Source organism: Physeter macrocephalus, chromosome 21, assembly GCF_002837175.3.
Source record: "Physeter macrocephalus isolate SW-GA chromosome 21, ASM283717v5, whole genome shotgun sequence".
Classification (NCBI taxonomy): Eukaryota; Metazoa; Chordata; class Mammalia; order Artiodactyla; family Physeteridae; genus Physeter; species Physeter macrocephalus.
This window is the reverse complement of record NC_041234.1, coordinates 74,516,529-74,543,030: the sequence shown is the minus strand read 5'-3', so window position 1 is coordinate 74,543,030 and position 26,502 is coordinate 74,516,529.

Here is a 26,502-nt window from a genome sequence, read left to right as displayed (position 1 = left end):
CCCCTCGATCCAAAGGGACTGAGGACCACAGGCTGCAACCCAGATGATTGCCCAAGACTGAGTAGGCCCCAATCCAACAGATCCACATGACTGGACTGGAGCCGAAGGTACAAATGCATGTGGCAGGTAAGTCAACCATCTTACTTGATACTGGGTCCGGTTATTCTGTCTTGACTTCTTTCTCTGGTCCCTTCTCATGGGAACGGAGTCACAGGCAAGCCATTCTTCAGGCCTTTTACTATGCCCCTCTTCTATGTCTGGGAGGGATTTGGATTCTCCCACAGATTTTTACATATGCCTGACTGTCCTAGCCCATACCTGGGGAGGGACCTACTACAAAAATGGAATACCACTCTCTCTGTCCCTAGGAGGGTCACATGGACCCCATCCAGGGTACAACCTCTGGGAAACCTTAGGAACTCTCCTAACTAATAAAGATATCAAAAATCCTTCAGGGCCAGACTGGCTACAACAAGTCAACCCACTGGCCTGGGACCAGGGCATCCCAGGAAAAGCTAAAAACACAACGTTGGTCGCAGTAGCTCTAAAGGACACACATAAGTTTCCCCGAAAGACACAAGACCCCCTTAGGCCTGAAGCCTGCATGGGATTTCAACCCATCATATCCAAATTCTTGTCCTATGGGCTCCTTATCCCCACAAATTCACCTTACAGTACCCCAATACTAGAGGTCAAAAAAAAGGACGACACTTACCACCTCATCCAGGATTAACGAGGCAGTAATTCCCCTACACCCGATGGTCCCCAATCCTTACATACTTTTGGGAGAGGTACCCCCAGATAGCAGTTGGTTCACAGTCCTAGATTTAAAAGTTGCTTTCTTCTGCATCCCTTTGGCCCCAGAATCACAATACTTGTTTGCATTCAAATGGGGATCCCCACTACGAGCCCCTGAACAACTGACCTGGACTGTTCTGCCCCAGGGCTTTAGGGATAGCCCCCACCTCTTTGGACAGGTGCTAGCCTGAGATTTACAAGATCTAACACTTGACGGGGGAACTTTCATACAGTATGTAGATGACCTCTTGATTTGTTCCCCCTCTCAACCCCAGGCCATTCAACATGCCACTCAGGTCCTTAATTTTCTGGCTGAGTGGGGTTATAAGGTGTCCAAATCCAAGGCTCAGCTAGTACAACAACAAATTTCCTATCTCGGAACGATATTGACCCCTGGCAGGTGCAGCCTTTCAGCAGACCGTATAAAGGCTATATCCAATCTACAGACTCCCACCACCCGTAAGCAGCTGCAAGCATTCCTGGGCCTAACCGGGTATTGTAGGATTTGGATACCCAACTACGGTCTCATTGCACAGCCCCTATATGAAGCCCTAAAAGTCAGAGATGATCAAATGCCCCTTGAATGGGGGCCATCCCAACAGAAGACCATGGAAACCTTAAAATGTCTCCTTTGCAGAGCTCCAGCTTTAGAATTACCCAAACCTTCAAAGCCATTCCAACTTTACACCCACGAAAAAGGGGGCGTTGCCTTAGGGGTCCTCACCCAAAAGCTAGGAGAAACTCCACAGCCTATGCTTCCAAACAGCTGGATTCCACTGCTAAGGGCTGGCCCCCCTGTGTTAGGGCACTGGGAGCACTATTCCCCTTAATTGAGGAGGCCCTTAAAATTGCCCTGGGAGCACCCATTTGGGTTCTAACTGCCCATCAGGTACCAGATTTATTTAATAACCAAGGCTCAGCCTGGCTTTTAGACAATAGGATCCTCAGATATCAAATCCTTTTATTTGAAACCCACAGATATCCTGCAGTGTTCATAGGACTCTAAATCCAGCAACTCTGTTGCCAATACCGGGGCAAAAATGTCCTACCCATATTTGTTCCGAGGTCCTGACAATTTCCTTAAATGCCCGCCCAGACCTCTCAGATCAACCTTTGTCCAATGCCGATGAGGTTTGGTTCACCGAAGGAAGCAGTTATATAGCAGAGAGAAAACGCAAGGGTGGATATGCCCTCGTGTCCCTCCATGAGATCACTGAGGCCCAGGCTCTGCCTCAGGGCTCATCCACACAACTTGCTGAACTCATTGAACTCACCCGAGTATTAGAATTGGCTAAAGGAAAAAGAGTCACAATTTACACTGATTCTAAATATGCTTTCTTGATCCTACATGCCCATGCAGCCAACTGGAAGGAAAGAGGATACTTAACCTCCAAAGCAGCCCTATTAAATACGGCCTTCAGATTAATCAGTAACTCAGGGCCATCCACCTGCCTACAGAGGTAGCCATAGTTCATTGCAAAGTCCATCAGCGAGACTCATCTGACATTACAAAGGAAAACCAATTTGCGGACCAAGCTGCTAAGCAGGCCGCCTCTAAAGAAGCCCTATTACAGGGAAGTCTCATCCCTGCCCCACTGTCACTTCCTCAACCTACCTATACGGAGGAAGAAAAGACATGGGCAGCCCAGAAGGGTTTCCACCTAGACTCATCTGGGTGGTAAACTTCTGATGGGACTCTTCTTGTCCCCGGCAGCCTCCAATGGAAACTCATAAAGGCCCTCCATGAATTCATACATCTGAGCAGAGATGGTCTCTCTGCCTTGGTATCTAGAGTCCTAAAAGGCAAAGGACTTAATCAAGTAATCCAACAAGGTATCCAGCTCTTGTCCAACCTGTTCCTATAATAACCCCCAAGGAAATAAATGTCCCTCCTTGGTCTAACCCATCCAATGACATGGGACTTATCTTGGGGAAGATTGATTTCACCCAGATGTCTCCTTCCTGGGGCTACAAATATTTACTAGTCTTTGTAGACACCTTCACAGGATGGATAAAGGCCTACCCAACTAGGACAGAAAAAGCCCTAGAAGTTACCAATAAACTTCTGCAAGAAGTCATTCCCTGGTTTGGCCTTCCCCGCTCCCTTCAAAGTGATAATGGATCCTCATTTATTTCCACTATAACCCAGTCCATTGCCAAAGCCCTCGACATAAGGTTTGCTCTGCATTGCTCCTAGAGGTCCCAATCCTCAGGAGAGGTAGAAAGAGCCAATCAATTCCTCAAAAATATCCTCCGAAAGCTAACCCAGGATACTTCCCTAGATTGGGTAACCCTCTTACCTATTGCCCTCCTCCACAGTAGAATAACTCCAAAGGACCCCCTCGGACTGAGTCCTTATGAAACCTTATATGGACGTCCTTTCCTAACATCAGACCTCCTTATGGATAGGGAAACCCTAGGGTTACAATGTTATGTAACTGAATTCTCAATGTTCCAACAGGCCCTTAGGGAATTTGTCCTAAAACCAATCCTCCTAGCCCTCAGTCACCCATATTATATCAGCCTGGGGAAAAGGTCCTTATTACAACCTAGAAGGACAGGTCTCCCAAGTCCCAACTGGACCCTATTTGGAAGGGGACTCTTCCAGTCCTCCTTTCCTCAACTACAGCCATCAAAGTTCTAGGAATCTCCAGCTGGATTCACCATTCCAGGGTGAAGCCTTGGAAACCGCCCCCTGAAGACTCAGGCACACCAACATCCTACACCTGTGAGCCACTTGAAGACCTTAAGTTCCTCTTCAAAAGGACCAAAAATAAGTAACAACCTAACTCTTTAAATACATGTCCAACTGCCCAAGTAATGGTCTTGATCTCTTGATTGTCCTTTCCTTCTTCTGAGCCTGTGCCCTCCCATGGATAATCCTATCTCACACCTGCGGTACTCAACCTTGATCCTCCTGTCTTTCCAAGGCCTACACCAGGCATCATTCTCTACCAAATGCCACCCAAACTCTTTCTCACTCTTACCTTACCCCTCCTCTGGTCCATTATACAACCTAAACTCTCTTATCTCTTAGACCCAAAGGACTATTTACAGACTCTAGCTACTGCCCACAATCTATCCTCCTGCTGGCTATGCACCTCTGGCACTAGCTTTCAGACAATATTACCCTTGACAATAGAAACTTGACCTAACGTCTCAGTTTCCCCAGTGCCCAACTCCATCATAGGACCACAAGCTTCAGGTCAGATCATATAGAGTCTATCTTTCTTCAAGTCCTACAAGAATGCTTAAATCTCATTCCTATCAATCTATCAACCTCACAACCCGGATGTGTCCTAACAAACCTAACCGAGCCTCTCATATACCCCATCTGCTTTCAGGGTGGTCACCCACAAGGGTACCCCATCGATAACATCTCCACACAATACAACCACACCTTCATCCTGACTCTTCCCCTGACAACTGAACAACATTGGAACACAACCAACCAAATTATCCAAGCAGAAGTTAAATGATACAAAAAAACTACTAGCCCTCCCAAATATCACGACCTTTTGGTCTTTAAAATACAAGTGCCAAATAAGTCCCTCTTTACCAGAGACTCCAATAGTACTTCCATCTCTGCAGGATGGGTCTCACTAAACATCTCTGGTCACCCCTCACTTCTCGCACAATTACTGGTCTGGGGACAACAAACCCACTTTCTGAAATTCTATGCTGCTTGCAGCATCCACACAGGCAAGTTCGGACCCTCTGTTCCCCGAGGAAGTCGGCTGGGAATCCCAATGGCCAGTAACACTGATCCCCCAACTACACTCTATTCCTATTCGTATGGAACCAATTTACCCCCATCTCAAGCCCTCTTTTTCATCTGTGGGACCTCAGCATACATGCGCCTGCCCCAAGGTGGAAAGGAAAATGTTCCCTGGGTTACATCATACCAAATGTTACCTGGGTCAACGGATCCTCCCCAATGCCTCATAAAGTAGTCCATCTCTGAACCAGAACAGGGCAGGCACCAATGGGACCTACCTTCATTCCCCTCATCTCTATCCTAACAGGCATCACCAGAACGGCAACAAGGGGTACCTCAATTCATATATCCACTCAATTAACCAAGGCCATGTCCAAAATGTCCACCACCTTGGGTGTACTTCACACCCAAATAAACTCATTGGCAGATGTGGTACTCCAAAATCGGTGGGTGCTCGACCTTTTAACCAAGGCAGAAGGGGCACATGTTCTTTCTTAGGAGAAGAATGTTGCTTCTACATCAGCAGATCGGGAAAAATCACCACAAACCTATTCGAAACAAATCAAATTTTAAACAGGATAACCACAGTGACGTACTTGTTCCAGTCAGTCAAAGAAACATTTTTGCAGTTGCTCTGGCCCAAAATTATCCCACTTATATGTATTTTCTTAATTCTACTGTTTGTTCCTTGCTTCCTCAACTTACTATCCTGGTTTGTTTCCTCCCAGATTAATAAGATACAAACCCAACTCCTGAAATAACAAGGATACCAGCCTTTAGCTTCTCCAACCACCTCCTCATACCACTCACACTTGGATGGACATTGACAGCCATTTCCAGCCCCTCTCGTTGACAGTTAGAAAGTGATGGACACCCAAGGACCCTCTTCATCCGAGGACTGCAGGAAGTAGACAGAGCGAATGATGCCCAGCTCCCCAATGAATTGATTGGGGAGATCACACTTGAGGGGGGAATGTTAGGCATGTTAGGAAGTTAGCCATGAGCAATGTGAGGCAGCCCCATCAGCTGAACGTCCAATAGCCACCTAACCCCACCAAGCTATTTGCCAACCCTGCCCCAAATATGCCCCCATCAGTACTCTAAGATGGTCAGGGGACCAGAAACATCCCCCACTGGTCGACAGGGAGGACTTTCCCCACTCTGGCACATGTGCACACCTCATGCTATCATGTCCATAGATAACCTTTGGTGGCCATTAAGCTCATTAAATGTTCATAAATATTCTATGAATACATACATCTGATTATAACAGACTGAATTGTGGGAAGGACATATACAGCAGAGCATCTTGTTATATAACCTGCAGCTGTCAATCAACGACCTTGCCTTAAAAAAACTACACCCCAGCCCTCAGGTCCATTGCCTTCCTTGGCCTGGCCCACCTCTCTCTTGAGGTGTTCTCTCCTTATCTTCAATAAACTCTCTTGCAACGGGTAAGACCTCAGATTCTTCTTTGCATCCTTACCAAGAAACGAGGCCCATGAGAGGAGGGGTCTCCAGACTCTCTTCCGCTAACAGTTTCATGTTCAACCATTAGAAATGTTGGGTCATAAAAACACAAAGAATAAATCATAAATTGAGTAGAATAATATCAGACTGTGTCCATAATGGGCTGATCATAAAAGCATGTCTAAAGCGCAATGTATTCAGGTGGATTAACTCAATCTTATATTTACATGATTTACATCACACGCACTAGAAATGGTGTCAAAATTATGATGGTCATTCCTGTGTAAGAATTTTAATAAATTATACTAAATTTAAGATTATATGCAATTTAAAATTATATGGATTGGTATTTTTAAATGATCTCAAATTGAAAGAGTAGAAGTGACAAATTATGTATTTAAAGAATAAGCCTTATAAATGTATTACCTCATTGTAATTTTGGTATATTTCTTTCCAGTCTCCTTTTCCACTCTAATGACATTTTTTCCATTTGTAAAAAAAAAAAAAAAGATTATATTTTGATATCTTTATACTGGGAAGGAATGTCTTTTTATTAGAGTTTTTTTTTTTATCAAAGTATAGTTGATTTACAGTGTCGTGTTAATTTCTGCTGCACAGCAAAGTGATTCAGTTATACATGTATATACATTCTTTTTCATATTCTTTTCCATTATGGTTTATCACAGAATATTGAATATAGTTCCCTGTGCTATACGGTAGGAGCTTGTTGTTTATCCATTCTATATATAATAGTTGCATCTGCTAACCCCAAACTCCCACTCCATCCCTCCCCAACCCTCTTCCCCCTTGGAAACCACACCTCTGTTCTCTATGTAAATACATTTTTTTAACATTGCCTTAATTATACAGTATAAATGTACCCATTTGTATTATTTTTCCATTTAATACTATATTATGCACACATGTTTCTAAGTCTTCAAAAACATGATTTACAGTGGCTGCACAATATTTCATTCGGTGGATGACATCATAGATTATGAAACAATTCTATCAGTTGCTTCCAGTTTTTCACTATTATACAACTACACTCTGATGATCATCACTGTCCATAAAATAGATTGTGCTTCGGATGATTTCTGAAGCATTGTGTCCTAGAGGTGAACTTACTGAGTCATAATAATATTGTTTTTAAGAAGCCTAATACTTATTTTCAAATTGCTTTCCCAAAGTGTTTTACCAAATTCACTTCCACTTACAATATATAAAGAAGCCTGTTTCTACACACCTTTGCAAGCATTGAGCATTTTCATTATCTTAAATAATTGCTAATTTGCTAAGAGAAGAATTATATTTCATTATTTTAATATACAGATTTTTTTATGTTACTCGTGAGCTCACACATTTTCCATAGATTCGTTGACAGTCTCTTGGTAAATTGCCATCATGTTCAAAGTTTTCTGAAAGTCCCCAGAGAGCATCGCATATATATCTTTACTAGTTGCTATCTTTTGTGACTAAGAAGTGGACTTAAAAATATCTATATATATTTGCTGCATTTATTAATACTGATTTGCTGTGAGGCAGGCAGACTTTCGAAAACAGAATAGTTTACTTTTTCTAACCAAAAGCATTGATACCAAATGTGTGTTTGAAAACCACTTGGAAAATTTGAGCTGAAAATTTCAGTAGGAAAAGACTGTCTAGGTAAGAAGGAGGCCCTCTGGCATAGTTTAATCTTTATGATTCCCTCCTCAAAAGGAATCTGGGGAAAGCACATGTGTGAGTGACTAGAAAGGTAAGCAGGAAAAATAAAAGGAGTGAATAATTTAATTATAATTTTAACTGCTACCAATATTAAATCATTGGTTTAGATAAAGCCTGAACTTTTTCTTTTACGCAAATTATTTCACAGCTCTCAAGGTTCTTTTCATCTGTATTATTGTCCTTATATTATTCAAATTCTTCACCTGGTATTTATTCACTTTCCACAATAACTATCATTTGCTGGTTCGTTTAGACTCTTCTTGTCTGAGTCACCTAGGTGTCAGTGATAAGTTCTAAAGAAATAGAGAGAGAGAAAACAGCAGTGTTGAGGGACTGTTAAGACACTTAATTTACTGTTTGACATGTATTGTGGACATGTGACAGTTAATAATTAAGACTGCTTAATTAGTTTCTGAATATTGGAATGAGGAACAGTAGCAAAACTGAATAGCACTAATGAAAGACTGAATTACTATAATCAAAACATTCTTTTCTTTTCTCCAGGTAAAAGACTTTCACATGCAACATGGGTACTGCCTTTCTTTTTGCACAAGAGAAATAAGAGTTGCATTGCCACAGTGTTTATAACCAAAGTTCTGGCTTAATTCTTATAATTAAAGAATGTTAGAAAGACATTTAAGAGATTAAAGCTGGAATTTATCACATAAAGGAAAGGTTATATTGTGAGGCAAACATGGTATTTTAGGTATATTGCTGTGAATATTTAATAATTAGATGTAAGGGGTTAACATCTATGAGCTAAAACAAGAAAAATAATGAAAATAAACAAATCTGGAACACACCCTGTTGTGTTTCATTTTTCTTTTCTGAAATTATGAACAGGTTTCATTAGGACAAACATCTCCCCTCCCCCAATGTACTCATTATCTCTTTCTTTCTTACTTTCTTTTCTTTACTTTGTCCCTTTTTTTTCTCTCTCTTTTTTTTCCTTTCTGTTGCCTAATTGTGACTGTGCATGTGTGCAGTTTCCCTCTTCAGGACCAAACAGCTGGGGTTTTCCCCCCTATTAAGAGCCAGCAACTGCCAAACCCAAGTTTTGAAGACTGAAAAATAGATGGAATTCTCAGGGGTGCTTTGTCCCAGAGCATGTGGAATTTGAAAGCAAAAGCAGATGGAGTCCAGGAGAAAGACAGCTTGATGATGATGATTTTAATGATTAAATGGAAATCTAAGGAGGGACCATTGAAGGGTGGAACGAACTGTAAAGCTGTCACAGGGTCACAGGAGGAGTGGAAAGGAGGGTTTCAGAAAGTTTCTGTGAACCAGCCTAGCTTTCCTTAAGCAATAAGCCGTCAGCAAGAGCCCAAATGCTCTAAGAACCCTGAAGCTCCAGAACAATAGATGTGTGTGCCTCCCTGATTAGTGATGGCAGGAGATACAGATGGCTGGTTAACCCATTAGGTAGTTGGGAAGAGGAGCCACCAGGGAATTTGTGGCAGCTTCATGTAGCCAGACCCAAACAGGTGGCAGACAGCTTGAGCTGGGTCCTTTGTGTTTCATTTCTGACCTTACATAAAATAACAGTAGTCAAATGCCTATTAGGCCGTAGCTTGACTTATATTTGTTTTCCTTTTGGCCAAGCATTGCTGAACATGAGGCACTATCAGGAAGCTTAGTCTCAATTTTGCTTTGATATTTTTATCTTCCCTATTTCTTGTGACTCTCACAGCCATGATCTTTCTCCAAAAACTGCAATGGAAAATGTTTGAGGAAGACCCAGATAGCTCTCCCTTTAGAGAGAGTACTAACTGCTCAGCCTCAAAGCTTATCCAAGTCACCCCCATGCTAAGCAGCACAGTAACTTGGCGCTGTAAACGTGTGAAACTCAAGGGCAGCCATGTCAAATGCAGATGTGAATTCTGTAGGTGAACACACCTGTTGTCACATGTTTGTTTATTGTTTCAAGTGCATAAAAAGGCTTTAGGTAATATTATCCATTAAAGGCAGACAGCAGAGAGGCTGATGCATAAGATTAAATATATAACCTATGAGTTGCTCCAGGCGTTCTTTGATTTGTTGTTAATCCAATTTTTGTGGCTTGCTCAATTTTGCATTTCAGTGAAAACGTTTTTAAATGCTGTAAAATAAAACAGAAGTTGTTTTTGTTGTACAATTGCAACGAACCAGATTTTCAATCTGGACATGCCTTTCATATCAGGTCCTTGTGACACAATATTTAACTGGTTCAGAAGAATGTGGTATAACCTTTGCTCTCCTTATAATAGAAGAAAAGGCAGAACGAGTTAGAAAAAGATGCCTAAAGTAAGAGCTGACCACGGTCAGTGTCAGACCAGAAACTCTGTGGGGTTATTCTAAGATGATTGTTTTTCCTAGACCAGAAAGATATTCAGAGGCAACAGAAGAAAAGTAGGAAAAATTGGATTTGTTATTACCAGTCTTCCACTCTTCTCCTGCATGTGGCTAAAGTAGGTTTCATTCACAGGAACTCCTGTCAAGAAATAAATTGGGGAAATATTAGGTCAAACAAACTTGAAGAATTATCTTTGCTAAGAGTCTTCTCAGTCATTTATAGGCTTAAGCACATTGTGAAATTTCCAAAGTGTATATATGCAATGTTTGCTAATCTTATTCGAGTATATAGAACTTCATTGTGTTTTTTGTTACAGAGCATCTCATGGCATAGTGAGCTGAGACAGAAATAGCCTTTTGGAATTGTGAAGCATAGACATACCCTGTGTCATATCAAAATAGAAACTATGGGAGTAGCAGTTGAAATTCAGGTAAGGCACAAATCTAGTGAAGATGGGGAGGGCCATAATAACATTAATTTAATAACTTTCTAACTCAACATTTCCTAATGTGTGTGGTACAGATTTCTGGTTCCAAATGAGATTATTAAATGTTGGGCAAAAATGTGATTTTGTGGTCGAATGAGTTTAGGCAAAGCCCAATTCGATGAAATTAAGCATATTTTTTTAAAAGGCACCTCTTTGAATCTTTTTAAAAGCAGACAATTCATGGGGTGGTTAATTTTGTTACCCAGTTCACAAAAATTTCCGCTTCTATGGGAACTGACCCTATTACTCAGAAATATGTCCTCTGCAGTCACATATGTTCTGATTCTCTGGACTTGGCTGATTGGTCAAGGAAATAAAATATTAGAACTTCAAGAGACCAATAAAAGTAATTGTCCTCATAGAATTTTGAGCTGAGAGATACAGAGGCAGGGCATCGCTGGTGTTTGTGTCACTTAAGTGGTCCATAAGAAGTGGTTTCTAAGTCTGACTCCACTTCACCCTCACATGGAAGTTATGCAAAAACACTGATTCTTGTGCCCCAAGATCTCTAATCGCAATGTCTTATACCTAATTTATACAGCAAATGTTTAATAAAGGTACCTCAGAATTACTGAAGACTTGCCATGCACTATATGCCAAGCACTGTAGTTCTAAGATTTCCAAGAAGATTTTATGCATCCTGTCCAGCACTGGTGTCAGGATGTACATTTGGGAAGTTCTGTGAATTCTTGCTGCTGAGATGTTCAGTAGTTACTCTTACTGAGGTTCCATCATTCAACCGTTCTTCTGATTTCTGTGAATTACCATAGTATCCTTCCAATAAATTCCATTTTAGGCTTATGCTAGCTCAAGTTGATTTCTGTTATTTGCAACCCAAAGAACCTTAACTAATACAATTTTGTGAATTTACTAGAAGGGGCTAGGAAATACAGCATGCAGTGCTTCACAACCTTACTTGACCACTGGATGCTGTTTGTCAAGTAGCTTCTTGTTACATCAGTGTTCTGCCACACGTGCTTTTGGGAAGTACTGGTTTCCGGTAATTGATTTAACAGTGCTGTGAATTTCCTACAGGCTATACACTGAATGTTGAGTTTTAAGTCCAGTTTTTGGAGGTTACGTTAATTGCTTTACTATATGTTCTTAGAATTAGGGACACCTACTGGTAATATACACAATTAAATGCAAATAAATAAAAACTTGATACTCATTTCAGGATCTCTCTGGGAAACAAGAAGTCAGGGCTCTCCCTCAGTGATGCAGTGCTATTTGCATATGATAAGGCTTTCTCAATCACCTACAGGTTTTCATTAAAGACATCTCATTCTGTAATGCACCCAGACGCAAGACCCAGATGATCTAGTCCATGGCTGGTCATTCTACAACCCTAAGTAAAGAAAAAAAATGTGTCATTAATTGAATTGACAAAAAGTAATAATCTGCCCTTCTAAATACCTAAAAAGTTATGGAAATGCAGAAAATCACAGGATAAAATGCAGTGGAACAGTAGCATAGCAAATTCAGTTGAAATATAAATTCTGCCATTTATTAGCTCTGTTGCTTTGAACAAGGTCCTTTATACTTCTCTAAGCCTATTTCCTGTTCTACAAAATGGAGATAATAATTTCTCCCATTTTTTGGTTATGACTAAATTAAATGATAGTCATTATAATATAGTTACCATTTATTAATATATTTCTACATACCAGGCACTGTGCTAAGCCCTTTAAATTCATTGCCATATTTAATTTTCTAAACCATCCTGCGAGGTGATTACTACTCATTTTTCCATTTTATAGGTGAGGAAACCTAAGCTCAGAAATATTAACTGCATTGTCTAAGGATGCTAAGTAAACAGAATAGTCAGGATACAAACCTAGAGAGTTGGACTTCAATGCCTACATATTGTAAGTACTCAGTATTTATCCATTGTTTCCAGAAAGCTTTGTCCTTCCCTTTGACTAATCAGCAATAGAAAAACATTCTAGCAATACATTCAGATTGTGAAGAAAAAAATTATAAATTTGGGTGGATGACACTGATGAATTCTGGATTCTATTCTTGGTCAAGTTAGGCATCTTTGGAGGATGATTTTCAGTGGAGGGGAGAAAGGACTGAATCTGCAAGAGAATCACAGTAAAACAAGGAAAGTTGACTGGAGCACTTGTGAAATAAAAAGAAAGCTGAAGGAGTGGTAGCATTTATGTGGGATTAGTGAAGGAAGGCCATGTGAGGTAAGGATTGTACCGAGAGTAGGAATGTGGATTGGTGAAAAAGAATAGGCTACGACATGCGGGGATAAAATTTTCAAAGTCTGAATAGTAAGGATGAGCAAACTGGTTTGTTTGTATGAAGAACAAGATTTAAATTAAAAGGTATAAAAACAATGAGGATAGCTAGATTGAGAAATGGCCCAGGGATAAATTGCCTGCCTCTGTTTCATAAAGAAGCTAACATTTACATTTATTGAATGGTTACTCTGTGTAAGGCACTACCCTAATCATTTTACTTGCATGAAATCATCAAATACTCATATCAACTCTATGAAGTTGGCACAATTATTAGATCTATTTTACTGTTGAGGAAAATGAGAAACATAGAAGTTCAATAACTTACACAAAGTTACTAGGAAGTAGAAGAGCCAGAATTGAAACACAGGAAACTTAGCTTCAGATCCTATTATCTTTACCAGTATGCTCTACCACTTTGTAGCCTGGCTTGGCTTTATTATATTACTCCCTTTCTCATAAAACTAAAGTACTTTCTTATGGCTTTTATTAGCAAATGTACATTCCTCTGCCTGACCTTTAGGGATCTCTGTTAACTTGCAATCCTTGATCATCAACATCATTTTTCATCACTCTCTCTAAATGGACCCTCCTCTATTATAGGGAAATTAATGTTTCTCTACTTGGAATGCCCTCTCTCAGCTGATTCATTGTCTCTGAATGCCTTTAAAATTCAGCTCACAAAATTTAGCTATTTCCTCCAAGAAGCCCTCTCTGACTTTTTCCATTGAATATCAATTCTAAATTGCTCTTTTTCCTCATAAAGTGTATTAGCTCGGTGGATATTGAGTGAATATTGATTACTCTGCCCTTAGTAACCTTAGGCAAAGTTAAGGTTATCAAGTAAGTTTATGAAAAGCAATATTCAGTCTAGGTGTTTTTGAGCATGTGTCCTTCTGCTAAATGGATTATCAGCTCCTTGCCATCAAATAGTGTATTCGTATACAATATCCATTCATTTGATGTTGACCACATAGAATAGGTGAAATTGTAGGAAAATAGTAGCAAAAACAGTGGGAACAAAGTTTTTCCTTTCTCACCATCTGTCTGAAAACAGATTTATTTAAAAACTCCATTTTTCTCTGAGAGAAGTTTAAGTTCAGACTGTTAATATTCTTTCCAACCAGAAGGAAATACCAGTGTTGTAAAGGTTGAGGCTCATTTTTTTACTTGTGAAAATCAGATCAGTGGTCCAAGAAAAAATAGAACTTAGCTTTGAAATAAGTGTAGCTTAATCATACATTTTTTTAAACAAAAGTTTTAATTATACTGGGCCCTGCAGAGATTGTTTCTTTCACAGTTACTGAAAAATGGCAAGTATCCCACATAATACCCTTTCCTTCTGAATATGGAAATATACTTGCATAAGTGCAGATATTTGTCTGGCGACCAGACAATAGAGAAGATTCCCATTTGAGCTTAGTGGAATGGAGTCAGTTGGTACCCACAAATTCAGCCAAGGTTCTCTCTGCTAATGGCAAAACATGCCTATCCCTGTAGCTAAACAAACACTGGATTATTCATTTTCCTTTTGGCAAATGCCAGAGTGGAATGCCCATGATACTTGTTGATTATCATGAACAACTGTTGGGGGAGATCCCTTGGTAAAAGGAAAACTGTACAAGCCAAGATAATAAGGATAAATTTAAATGCTGTGGAATTCTGTGTGTATGTGTGTGTGTGTTAATATGTATCCAAGCCTTTATGTAGTTTTTGTTTTCTCTGAATACCCTGTGTTACTGTGGAATCTTTCTTTTGTTGGGCTGCAAGCTCAGATTAAAGCAACTAACATAAATGACCCAGTATCTACTCAGTGTCCAGATAGTGCATAGCTCTTTTTGAATCCTTAAAGTCATATAATAAAGACTGCCCATGGTTTCTGCCCTCAAAAATCTTGTTCTTAAATAGATATACAAACATCTAACTCTCTGGGTGAAATAGTTGTGAATAAAAAGAATATGTAAACTATATATAGCAGGAGAGATGATTGATTGAAATTTATTTGAAATTATAAAAGGAAGTGTTAAAACAGGTTAAAACACACATAAGTCTTTGTTTCCAATTAGCTCAGCTGATTAAAGCAAGGTATTAATGAGGACAAAGTGCAATGGAATTAGAAATTAAGTTAGAAGTACAAAGATCCGAGTCATAGTTTCAGTGCTACAGTTAACTAGCTGTTTGACATGAGCAGTGGGATCACTCTTGCCACCCTTATGAATAAGAGTATATATTTGTAAGACTGCAGTTCAAACTTTATTAGTCCTATTTTTTTAAAAACACTTTATTGAAATATGATTGATATTTTTAAAAGCTGTACATATTTAATGTGTACAACTTGATGAGTTTAGAGTTAAATATGTACCCATGAAACCATCACCACAATCAATGGCATAAACATATCCATCACCTCCAAAAATTTCCTCCTGCCTTCTTTACTTTTCTGTGTTAATAACACTCAGCATAAGATCTACCTTTTTAGTAAATTTTAAGCTTACAATACAGTATTATTAACTATAAGCACTATGCAGTAGAGTAGATCTCTAGGACTTTCATTACTGAAATTTGTACATTTTGGTTAACACATCCCCATTTCCTCCTACCCTCAGCCCCTAATAACCAGAATTCTACTCCTTGTTTCTATGAATTTGATTTTTTTATAGTCCTTATATAAGGACTATAATGAGGTCATCCACTGATGGACATTATGGTTGCTTTCATGTCTTGGCTATTGTGAATAATGGTGCAATGAACATGGGTGTACAGATATCTCTTCGAGATCCTGATTTCAATTCCTTTGTATATATACCCAGAAATGGGATTACTAGATCATATGGTAATTCTACTTTTAATTTTTTGAGAACCCTCCATACTTTTTTCCATAGTGGCTGCACTAATTTACATTCCCACCAACAGTGTACACAGAAGGCAACCTACAGAATGGGAGAAGATATTTGCAAACCACTTATCTGATAAAGGATTAATGTCCAAAATACATAAGGAATTCCTACCACTCAGTACTGAAAAAAACATATAACCCAAATAAAATAGGCAAAGGACCTGAATAGATATTTCTCCAAAGAGGACAAACAAATTGTCAACAGTTATAGGAAAAGATGTTCAATATCATTAATCATCAGGGAAATTAAAACCACAATAAGATATCACCTCACACCTGTTAGGATAGTTATTATCAAAAAAGCAAGACACCAAGTGTTGATGAGAATGTGGAGAAAAGGGAATGCTTGTAATACTTTTAACACTAGCCAAAAGACGTGAAAAATACGGCTTTAGAAAAGAGATATCACAGGGCCAGAGAATTAAAATGTCTCACTACTCTCTTATTTCTTCTATTATTCTCTGAAATGAGAAGTCAATTTCATCATCCCTATTTAGGTATTTCATAAAGGATAATCCATTACAATTTGTGTGATTGGGGCATATCACTCAACCTCTCTTAACTTCAAGCTCTTCCTTTGTAAAAACAGGAATGAGGACTAAATGTAATTATGTACATAAAATATTTAACACAGGGCTTGGTACATAGTAAGTGCTCAATAAATAAACTTAGAGGCACTAGAGTATTAAGAATAAAGCCACTAGAAAACAATCTAATTTATAAGGTAAAAGACCTGTAGTCAGAAAACTGTAAGATATTGATGAAAGAAACTGAAGATGACACAAATGGATGGAAAGCTATACTGTGTTTATAGATTGGAAGAATTAATATTAAAATGATCATACTACCCAAGGCAATCTACAGATTGACATTTTTTACAGGACTAGAATGATTAACATTAAAATTTGTATGGAAACACAAAAGACCCTGAGAAGCCAAAAACTATCTTGAGAAAGAAGAACACAGATGGAGATATCACACACCCTGATTTCAAACTATACTACAAAGCTATAGTAATCAAAACAATGTGGTACTTGCACAAAAACAAACACATAGATCAATGGAACAGAATAGACAACCCAAAAGCAAAACTACACTTACATGGGCAATTCAACTATGACAAAGGAGGCAAGAATATACAATGGGGAAAAGACAGCCTTTTCAATAAATGGTGCTGGGAAAACTGGACAGCTATATGCAAAAGAATTAAACTGGACTACTCTCTCATACCATGCACAAAAATGAACTCAAATGGATTAAAGACTTAAATGTAAGACCTGAAATCATAAAACTTCTAGAAGAAAATGTAGGCAATAAGTTCTTTGACATTGGTCTTGGTAATATTTTTTTGGCTATGTCTCCTCCGGCAAAGGAAATAAAAGCAAAAATAAGTGGGACTAGATCAAACTAAACCCTTTTGTACAGTGAAGGAAACTATCAACAAAACCAAAAGGCTACCTACTGAATGGGAGGATATATTTGCAAATGATATATCAATATGGGGTTAATATCCAAAATATACAAAGAACTAATACAACTCAACATCAAAAAACAAACAATTCAATTAACAAATGGACAGAGGACCTGAATACACATTTTTCCAAAGAAGACATACAGATTCTCAGCATCACTAATCATCAGGAAAATGCACATCAAAACCACAATGAGATATCACCCCATACTTTTCAGAAAAACTGTTATCAAAAAGACAACAAAAAACATGTGCTGGCAAGGATGTGGAGAAAAGGGAGGCCTCATGCATTGGTGAGAATATAAATTGGTGCAGCCACTATGGAAAACAGTATGGAGATTCCTCAAAACATTAAAAATAGAACTACTATATGCTCCAGCAATTCCACTCCTGGCTATTGATCTGAGGAAAACAAAAACTCTAATTAGAAAAGATATATGCACCCCTATGTTAATTGAAGCATTATTTACAATAGCCAAGATATGGAAGCATCAATAGCATCAATAGATGAATGGATAAGGAAGAGGTGGTGTGTGTGTGTGTGTGTGTGTGTGTGTGTGTGTGTGTGTGTGTGTGTGTGTGTGTGTGTGTAATGGAATATTACTCGGCCATAAAAAAAGAATGAAATCTTGCATTTGTGACAACATGGAGGGACCTAGAGGGTATTATGACAAGTGAAATAAGTCAGACAGAGAAAGACAAATACTGTATGATTTCACTTCTATGTGGAATATAAAAAACAAAACAAATGAACAAACATAACAAAACAGAAACAGTTATAGATACAGATAACAAACAAGTGGTTGCCAGAGGGGAGACTGTGGGGGGAGGAAAGAAAGAAATGAGGGAGATTAAGAGGAACAACTTCCAGTTGCAAAATAAATGAATCATAGGTATAAAATGTACATGTGGGGAATATAGTCAATAACTACGTAATATCTTTGTATGATGATAGATCATAACTAGACATCATAGTGATCATTTTGAATTGTATAGAAATATTGAATCAATCTGAATATTGAATATGTTGTTTAACAGGAACAAACATAGTGTTATAGTCAATTATACTTCAAAAACAAACAAACAAACTTATAGAGATCAGATTTATGATTACGAGAGGTAGGGGATGGGGGAGGGGAAATTAGATGAAGGCAGTCAAAATGTACAGATTTCCACTTATAAGATAAACAAGTACTAGAGATGTAATGTACCAGAAGAAAAAGAAGGAGAAGGAGAAGGAGGAGGGGGAAGAGGAGAAGGAGGAGAAGGAGAAGAAGAAGAAGAAGAAGATGGCCATCAGAGTCATACTACTTGGGTTCAAGTCCTAGATTTCGTATTTATTTACTGTGTGACCTTGAACAACTTATTTAACCTCCTTAAGCCTAACTTTTCTCTGCTGCAAAATAGAAATGATGGTATCTACTTTATAGGGTTACTGTGAATACTGAACACAATGAGATCTGTAAAACAAGCCCTGGCACATAAAGCTCAATAAATGTAATTTATTCACTCAACAAATATTTATGGAGCATTTCCCATGTGCCTGTCACTGTTCTGTTCTGTGAAACAATGGTGAACCAAAGCAGAAAATAATCCTTTCCTTCATAGACGTCCTATGCTGATTGGGAAGATAAATAATACATAAGCAAACAAATAATATCAGATATAAGTGCCATGTGGAAACTAAAGTAGAACAAGGGACTAGGGAGAGGCTATAAAGGCAGGAAGTGTGCTATTTTTACTTAAGGTTGTTTGGAAAGACTTCTCCCTTAAGGATGTAGCACTTCATCAGAGACCTGGAAGATGCCAAAGCAGAGAGCAATGAACACATCTGGAAGAAGAACATTTCATGTAGAGAGAGCAGCCAGTGTAATGTTCCTAATAAGGCAAGAATAATCTTAGTGTTCTCTAGGAATAACAAAGACATTGATGTGTATGGAAAATAGTAAGTGAGGAGGGAAAGAGAAGTAGGAAATGAGATCAGGTCAGATAGGTAAGCAGGGGTCAGATCATGTTGGATTGTGGCAAATGCTAGCTATTATCTTTGTTATCATTGTTAAACTCAAGGGGTTTTGATTACGGAAGTGATGCTTTATCCCATTTATTAAATCCTCATAATACCCTATGAAGCAGAAACTTATTATGATAATGATAATAATAGCAATAGTGGCTGACTTTATCATTTGACCTTTTACAAAGTGATTTTCACATACATGATCTCATTTACTGTTTACAAAAGCACTGTACATTATTATCAGTAACTGTAATTATTAATATCTTTCTTTTGAGACAGATTTACAGAGGGTAAAGTACTTGTGCAGTCACATGGCAAAGTATGTGGGAAGTATGGCGCTCAAAGTCTAACTCTAGATTATTGCTTTATTTATATCATTCCTCTTTATCTTATTGACCAGATAAAAAAATAAGTGATGGATAAAGTAGGATCTGATTTATCAGGGAAATAGAGGCCAGTTCCACAAGTACAAATAGAACTCAGGATCCTGATTTTATTCTCTTAATATAATCAATATCTGAATTCAAGGCACCTACTTGCTATTGAAGAAATAACTATTTGTGTCTAGTACTTGCGAATTTCATGAATAAACTTCAAGTGTAGATCAATAACTTTGAAGAGTTAGTTCAAATTCATAATAGTTGCACATTTCTTTTAGTATGATAAGATTCTGTAAGAAGCGAGTCTTGCTTACTGTCACCCTCTGGTGTTTTCCATTAGTTCAAGGATAAAGTAGACTTATGAGGGACAACATCTGAATTTGATTGAACAAAAAGATAATCTCATTTAGGAAGAATGATACATTTCAAACACAGAGATGCTGGAGCTTGGCGCCAATCTATTCTATATATAACATTTATTAAGATGTGTCAAATGCTGACCAAGTTTATTGTGAAACAGAAGACACAGAATCAGGCTGTTACTTTGTCTTTGATTTACATACTTCTGAGGTGTTTTGTAAAGCAAAAAAGTCAAATGATACACAGTGAATTGTAAAACAGAGCAAAATTGAAAAGAAAAGCCATATGTGCTACTCAAGAATCAATTTTTCTTTTAGTCATTTATTTTCTTTTGTTTATCTTTTTCTCCCTAATATTCCAGGAGCCAGTTTTGTAATGGTTGCCTTTGTCTGCTCTGTGCCCTCAGGTAGACAATTCAGCTAGCAATCCTAATCATATTAATGCTCTGCTAATATTATCCAAAGACACCTAGTTTGCTATTGTGAGCTATATTGCACTAAGCCTATTAGCTTGTTTACATACCTGTTGATAAGTCTGGGGTCAATAACATTATTAGGTATGATGGGAAACACAACAAAATTCATACATGTTTTTTTCCTCAAAGTTTATGCAATCCAATGACTGAGGCCAAGCATGCATAAATTAAACTTGACTAAAATATAAGAAATTATACAATATATACCCAGTCAGATACAGTCTTAAACTTCAGGCTCTTTTTAGCTTTCTAGAAATCTGTATTGCAAAGTCCCTGTCTTAAAATGCTTTACAAATGACCTATAATAGTACAAGTGGATGCTGAATGTTCTCTAGCATTCTAAACTAGGTGAGATATCTGTCTTTTGAGTACTAATCAGAGTGCTTGAATGGTGATTGACTTAGAGAGGTGACTTTTCTTATATATGGAAATGTACAGAGCTAGTAAGTTATTATTGCCTATTCAACACTATAGAAAGGATATCAGGAAACCATTTTTTTCATTGAATAGAATTAGAAATGGTGGTTAGACGTCACTGAAATATTACTAAATCCATGTACATTTGGAGATAAGCTTCTGTGGTCTGGCCTGAGGTCTTAACCATTATTTATAACATTGTTTCTCAAAGCATGTCTGTGGATCACTCTCATCAAAATCACCTGCAATATTGGTTAAATTACAATACCTTCAGCTCCAGCTCACATCTGCTAAATCTAAATATCTGGAGGCAAGGTTCAGGAATTCTATTTGTAACAAGCTCCCTAGGTATACACCAGGTACACACCATACGTTCGGAGCCATGTTTAAAGCATAACCATAGGTTTTATAGAGCAATAAATTTCATTCTTAAAAAATTTGCCAATTTCAGATATATAGTTATTAATAATTGAGAGAGATTCATTTTCCCTTCCTGAGATAACCAGCAATGTTTTCCCATTGCTTTCTTTTTCCTTACTACTTGTTTTCGTTTTATTGTGGTAAAATATATATAACATTAAATTTGCTATTTTAACCATTTTTCAGTGTATAATTCAGTGGCATGAAATATTTTCACAAAGTTTTGCAACCATCACCATGATCTATTTCTAAAATTTTTCATTCCCTAATAACAGAAACTACTTACATATTAAGGAATAACTCCACATATTCCTTTCCACCAAGCCCTTGTAACCTCTAATCTACTTTCTGTCTCTATGAAATTACCTATTCTATTTATTTCATATAAGAGAAATCATGCAATATTTGTCCTTTTATGTCTGGCTTATTTCATATGGCATAATGTTTTCAAGGTTCATCCTTGTCATAACATGTATCAGAATGGTTTATCTTTTTATGGCTAAATAACATTCAATTGTGTATATATATATATATATATATATATATATATATATATATATATATACCATGTTTTATTTATCTATTTGCCTGTTGATGGACACTTAGGTTGTTTCCACACTTTGGCTATTATGAATAAAGCTACTATGAACATTGGCATACAAGTATCTGTTTAAGTTCCTGTTTTCAGTTTTCTGGGGTGTATACCTAGTAGTGGAATTGTTGGGTCAAAAGTTAATTCTATGTTAAACTTTAGGAGGAACTGCCAAATTGTTCTGCATAGTGGCTGTTCCATTTTATATTCCCATTAGCTATGTATGAAAGTTCCAATTTCTCCACATCCTCACTCACACTAGTTGTTTTACATTTTTTGAAAGATAGCCTTCCAAGTATGTTCGAAGATGTATTTATTTAGGTTTGATTTTCGTTTCCCTAGTGACTAATGATACAGGCATTTTTTTCATATTCCTATTGGCCCATTTGTATACCTTCTTTGGAGAAATGTCTGTTCAAGTCTTTTGCACATTTTTAAATTGGGTTGTTTGTCTTTTTGTGACCAAGTATAAATGATGGCTGATCTTCACCAGGTGAGTTATCCTATCACATAGTTGTTCAAAGCTTCTCTGTAGCAAATGCTCTATAGTGGGCATCAACACAAAACAGCAAGTTCCACCCAATTTATGCCCACTCCCATATGTCCATTAAAATGTCTGTTTCTAGAACTCTTTGTCTCTGACCTTCAATCTTGTTTCCTCCTTATCTCTGACCAAACAGATATGTCACTTACCAGTGACTATGTGTCTATGAATCCTTAACTTTCTCCACTTCTCCCTCCATTGATAGTAGTCATGGGAGATTTGAGGATATTTGATCACTGGGGAGATTTCCCTCACTATTTTCCTATGAAATCATCCCTGAGTGGTGCTATGGTGCACCAACAATCAATTGTTTGCTTGCACCAACATAGTGAGCTGTCTCATCTATGAACTGGACTCAAGAAGTACTGAGATTATATAGCAGCAATAACACTTGAACAATATGGAATCAGTAGTAAATAAAATGATTGTAGAGTTGGATATTTCTTGAATACCTTGATAAGAAGAGAATGACAGGCTCAGTTCAGTCAGTCAACAACTCAGAACACACACGGAATTCAGAAGGCCACTGTATTCGTTTCCTAAGCTGCCATAACACATTAGCACAATCTGACAATAGAAATATATTCTCATATTTCTGGGAGTCAAAAGTCTGAAATCAAGGTGTTGGTAGGGTTGGATCCCTCTGGAGGTTCTGAGGGAGAATCCATTCCATACTTTTCTCCTAGCTTCTGGTGGCTGTAAGCAATTCCTGTGGCTTATAGATGCATCACTCCAATCTCTGCCTCCATCTTCACATGATCTTCCCCTTTAGTGTATCTAGGATTTTTTCTTTTCATTGGTTCATTTTATAAACACATATTGAGTCTGATATATATATACCACATAAAGTGCTAGACATTAGTGAGATAAAAGTGAATGTTTCAAAGCCCATTTCTCAGTTTGCTCAGATCCTAGTATAAAAATTAAAACATTAGCCATGTAATACTGGTTTGATTCTAATCAGTTAGCAACTTGCTAGGCTTCATTAGTCTATCGTTTGTCGGAAAGAGCCTTGTGTTCTATCACAACTTTCAAGCACTTCTCTCTGAACTATAAGGATGCTGACACACAATTCTTAATCACAAAACTTATGTTCATTAGGCCACGGAGTCTGAAATTGCAGCCCTGACCACACAAGCTAATATTACCAACTTCTGTTATCTAGTTTACTTCTCTTGATCACCTCCTCTGCCCTGAGAGAATAATTTTGCTGTTTTTCCTGTAATTTAAACCACTCTTTTAATGCCACATAGTAATTTGGATTCATGACTGTCTGTTTGCCTTTAACTCTGGCAACGTTTTAGGTCCAGCCATCTGCACAATGGGTCTAAGAAACATTTCAGCGAAGCATCATAATATGGCAAATTCAGAACTAAAGAAGTCGATTTGGATGTAAATTAGGATCTTGAGTCAACAAACGTACTCTAGATTTTCTGGTTTATTGTCCCAGTGTCTATTTTGGTTAAAACAATTCTGATTAAATCAGATGTTCTTTTCCTTTGTAATTTTCGTTACAGAGTTAAATGTCTTTTATATTGAAGCAGAGTGTTTCAAAGTATTAAAGGGCACAGATTCCTATTCCAGCGAGGCAATTCTTAAAAGTTACTCTATTAAGTCTTAATTTCTCTCTGCCCTAGAATAAAAGCAAAACTTCTTTCTGTATGTACCGTATAAAATGATTCCATTTCATATAGAAACATTATTATTCATATTCTAAAGTGCACCATAAAGGTTTGTTCCAATTCTCAAATTCTTACAAGGAAAAGTTAAGAAAATCGGTTTAGAAGAATAACAGACTCTCTTATCTCTATCTAGTACTTCTCTAGAAAAAGAAAAAAGAAACTATCATACAAGAAAAAGGTATTAATGCTCACTAATTAGTTTGTACAGTCTTTTTAGAAAAACATATATGCGTTTTTCAAGTTAAAATATATGTGAGCTACTTAAGCACCTACTAGTTAAAATTGCCAAAATATTCTTCTAGGAGTTTAGAGGTGCATTCCTCCAACATAATTATAATCCAATTTGATATATGAATATTTCATCTAGCTACTAAGATGCTGCCTTGATCATAAAACATATCTGTCTAGAACACCTGGACGGATGAATGAATGAAAATTGGGTTTATTTTAATGATTTTGATGAATGTCTTCAGTTGGTCATGAAGAATAAATCAGTTCAAACAAATTTCAGGGCAATAATCCACATGCCACATGGCTAGGAAGAGCCACACAACTTCAACTAATGTTGACAAAGATCGTCCAAAGAATTCTGAGGAGGAAGAGAAATTTAGTCTAATTTATGGTGTAAAATGATGTTTGCATTTCTAGTTTTCAAAATCTCAGGCAAATCAAAGTAGAGAGCTAGCTCCTAGATACATGAAGGGAAAGATTGAAGAAAAATGTGATCAAGGCAGAACCATCTGTGGCAATTTAATGATGATTTCAGGCTTGTACCAAAAACACACTTAAGAAATTAAGAGTTAAAAAGGAAGACAATTTCAAAGGGATGTGAATACTGAAGAAAATATCTGTGTATATAGACACAAAAATGGTCTCTTATAATAGTGTTAGAAGCATCTAGATCATAACTCTTAGAATCACTGTAATTTTTGTATTTAATGCCCATCCTTTACATTTTGTCATTTTCTGATTTGGGCATGAGGTCAAACAGACTAACAAAATCTATACCCCTAGGATTACTCTGTGCTCTTGCTTGTTGGGAAAGTCTCTGGGTAACTCATTTTATCTTGGTGTAATGTTTAATACTGCTTCATTTACTCTCAAAAGTGTTCTGGTTTGAATGATAAATTTTACGTTCACTCTAAGAATGAAAGAAACTTGAATAGTCCCATGTAATATAAAGTTATCTGTGGGGCCTAATTTATTTTCTTCTGTCTCTAGACACTCTAAAGTCTCAGCAATTGAAATATCTAGTTGTCAATTATTACTGTGCATTTCTGTCTCACTTAGTATTAATTAAAGTGAAATCAGATTGAGATACTTAAATATTTCTTCCAAGCTTTTATCTTGACTTATGTGATGTTCAATTGAGAAGAGCATTATGACCAATAAGAGAGTAGTTTCTGAGTGGTTGTTCCATTTATTGAATTACTCAAGAAGAAATAAGCTACTTTGGAAAGACTTCAAGACAGTATTTTCCTCAAAGAAACATTTCCTATCAGCCTGGTGTAAATGTTATTCTTATGATTTGTGTCAATCATGCTCTTTTAAAAGAAATGCCATTCGTGTCATTGTAAAAAATAATAATAATAAAGTTAATGACATATGAATTTCACAGGCATTAGCTAATATAAGGGAAGAATTTCTTTCACATCTTTTAGAATGCTTTACCTGGTATCATATAGGGTTTGGGGCCAGGTAGATACCAAGATTGTGCTGAATTAGTATTAAGCACCTACAGTGGGGAATTTAGCTGAAAGACACTGGCAAAGATGGGGGGCAATTTAGTAAGTGAATAATAGCCTCTTAAGACAGTTCTGAAGTTATAATTCAGGAAGAGAACAGGATGCTGAAACTGCAGACGTTGAGAAATAGAATATGGAGCTAAGGGTAGCTTTACCGATTCTGCAGAATTTTACCCTTCTTGCATAGGTTGTTTTTCCTGGGCCTTCTTTGCAGGAATGATGGCTTTATTCCAAGGTCTCTCAAAGACACCTACCACCTGGAATCTGCCATATAGTCATATAGGATAGAACCTAAAATTATCCTTGTTCCTAGTCTGAATAGAGATGTTAAAAGTTGCTAGAATCACTTTACAAGAAATACAACAGATTTTTCTCCTTCAAATATTAGAAATTGCCTTTTTGGCAGACCAACTGCTCTTGGACAATATGGATCTCTGTTTTGATTGAGGGAATTTTCAGTGTAATTCTCCATAAGAAAACCCAATTTGTATTGAAGAGAGCCTCAAAACTGTCTATTTGTTAGACAGGGTTCTAGAAGGCAATATTTCTACTCAATTTTAAATAAAATAATTTATAGCTGTTATAGCTTCTCTTTACACATTGGTATTTAATGCCCCTCTTTGAAAAGCACAAAATTATGATGTTCATCCCCAAATTTCTAAAATCTGCATATTCAATCCAGATACTTAATTATTTTACTTTTTTTTTCAGGAGAAATGTGTGGATT